At 40.3% G+C, this 2,840-nt stretch overlaps 1 long non-coding RNA gene across 1 annotated transcript; it reads right to left on the bottom strand.

The window, feature by feature from the left end:
* Positions 1-235: 235 nt before the first annotated feature.
* On the bottom strand, positions 236-1,467 carry LOC133805025 (uncharacterized). Its single transcript, XR_009878763.1, has 2 exons — positions 1,250-1,467; positions 236-545 (listed from the first exon to the last, which is right to left on the bottom strand). It is a non-coding gene; the product is annotated as an uncharacterized LOC133805025 (long non-coding RNA).
* Positions 1,468-2,840: the final 1,373 nt, after the last annotated feature.

Below are 2,840 nucleotides of genomic sequence, written 5' to 3'. Positions count from 1 at the left end.
GCCTGGCCAAGGCATCCACATTTGAATTTTGCTCTCGGGGAACTTGCTCTATGGCATAAAACTCGAACTATCACGACCCGAGCCCTAGGCCGTGGCAGATTTGTAATATCCATAACTTGGGTGGTCAAAGGTCAAACTTTGACCCTCGTTGAAAAATAGTCTTTATAAATGATCATTTAATTTATATTAAATCGTACTATAATTATAAGTTAAAATAATGAAATAACTCCTATAATTAGATATAAAAATATTAGTAATAAAAGTATGATCATTTATCATTATACATAAAACAATAATATTCCCACAGTTATGTAATCACCAAATAGTTAAATTTAATAAGTCATAAACACCCAAAATAATACTTAGCATCCACCATTCCTCATCCCTAACTATTTCATAGCTCATTCAGATATACCGATCATTAGATTCGAAGTCGAATACATATATAATGCTCAACAGATAAGACAATGACACGAAATAGAAATAGGCTAAACACATTGGCCCCATCGATAATTCATCTTTTCCACGTTCGCGTCACTAGGCTCCTGGAATGGGAGAGATAGGGGTGAGCTTATAAAGCCCAGTAGGAAAACAACTAATAACATAGGACCCAAAAGTTCAATACAACCCCTGCATGGTTAGCTTTGAAAACAAAACATGCATCATCATGTATAAACCAAAATAGAGAAACCACAAATGATCATAAGATCATAGCTAAAAGTGCACATCACACCGTCCACTAGATCCCTAGTTCCCGTTACCCACCATAGAAAATCCGACATCCTAAACCGGGTAGCCGGACCTGATAACCACCCCAAGGGGGAGGCTCAGAACACTTCCTGTATACAGATGCTAGGTCTTTACACCTACAAGTGAGTGGACACCTGATCTACCTATGATGACACAGAGACTAGGTCGTGAAACAACAACGTGCACCAATCATGATCACTATGGCTCTCATCGGTATAACCAAATGCAGGTAAACATGAAAAGAAAGAAACATCTTCCCTTTATATTTTAGAAAATTTGGCAGCATAACAGCTACATTTGAATAACCCAAAAATCATAACCTGCATAAATAAGTGAACAAAAATATATATTTGGCACTCCGTGCCCTTAGAACAGATCAGAAAACATGCAGGTTAAGTTTTCAATTTTTTCAAACATTTTATAAATATCAAAATTTGGAATATGTTGAATGCAATTTAATACCAGTAAAATAAGTCCAATAGTCTAGTTGAGTCCCTACCTCTTTAGAATTTAATCCGAGCCCAAAGCAACGCTCCTAAGCTTATCGATGATCTTAGAATGATTTAGTCCGATTTTAATATCACGTTTTCCTACGTGCACCAAATGAGCAAATGATTATCATCATAGCATTCCTTATTCAAAATCATGTCCAATGATATATAATATGACCATATTTAAAATTTCAAGTTCCAGAACCTCAGCCAAGCGGTGCACAATAGCGGTTGGTGGCGGTACTGGAAACGTCAACGAATATATGCATGGCATATATCAAAATGATCCTCTCTATGAGTACATCACAAAAGTACAGCTCCTTCGCCCAAATGACCTCTGGTGTCACCGGAAAATGCTTCCAAAGGGGCGAAGATACCCAAAATCTCTCTGGAGAAAAATGGTGAGTTGACCGAAATGACTTAGTGGGCGACGATCCTTTCACGATGCTGATTCCAACGGTACTACCCATTCGCCGAATGGTGGTCGGAGTTTGCTGGAAAGGCACCTTAAAGTTTCAACGGCAAAGCTTTGGAGTGGCCGTACAGGCGCATCCTTGCTCCGATGGTCACCAAACTTTGGGGTTTCCGTCATCGCCGGTCAAGGAAGCTGCAGCTCTGGCGAGTGTCGGAAATGGCGCTCCGGCGGTGGTCCGACTGGTTGTGGCTGGTTTGGAGAGAAAACAAAGGAAAGAAAAGAAAAAGAAAACGAGAGAAGAAGAAGAGATTTCGGGGAGAGAGAAGGGAAAAGAAGAAGAAAAGAAAAGGAAAAAAAAGGAGTACTGACTCCTTTACTCAGGTGGGTCCCACCCACAAATTTTTTTTTTAAATAATACTTTTTTTTCTTTTTCTGAGTCTCTACACGAACTGTCCGAGCGCAGCTGTAACGCCCTGCTAATTAGGTTCCGTCACCAAGTGTGTTTAAAACCAGTGCTGGACTTGCTAAACAAGTCATTTGGATTAAACATGCGATTAAGCCACTAAAGGTTTAGGCATTAAAATTTTTGGTCAACTCATAAGTATTTTCATTATGATAAAAGATGTTTTTTACACGGGATCCCCAAAAACATTAGTTTAAAAGTTAGTTACAACACTCAAGTTACACAATAAGCCGACCTAGGCGGAAAAAGCTGGGTTTAACCCTAGTTCCCATGAGCATCTCGGCTGTGGTGGTCGAGCGGATTGAATATGTACATATCACTGCTATTGCCCTCCGACTCATGGCTGGTTGAGCTTCTCTTTACCCTTACCTGCACCACAAAGCACCTGTGAGCCAGAAGACTTAGCAAGAAAACATATTTAACAGTTCATAGAATAAAATGCCTATCAAGCAGTAATAATTGAAACTGGTGTGTTCATTAAGCAAACTGGTAACCATGGAGTCACACAAGTGCGTATCGCACTTTCTTTCAAGTTGTTGGCATCTGAGCCAGTCAAGTGCGTGTCGCACTCCCAGGGTGGCCCAGCCATGGTGGCCTGCACTCCACGTGCACTATGCCAACCTTAGCTTATAAACTAAGTTCTTTAAGCCCTTGACTTATTAGTCACGCCACCACGTGCCTCCAACTTATAAGTTGAAGCCTTGGGACTCTCGACTTATAA

This window comes from Humulus lupulus, chromosome X (assembly GCF_963169125.1).
Source record: "Humulus lupulus chromosome X, drHumLupu1.1, whole genome shotgun sequence".
NCBI classification, from domain to species: Eukaryota; Viridiplantae; Streptophyta; class Magnoliopsida; order Rosales; family Cannabaceae; genus Humulus; species Humulus lupulus.
The sequence above is the reverse complement of the archived record's forward strand: the minus strand, read 5'-3'. Positions and strand labels throughout refer to the sequence as shown.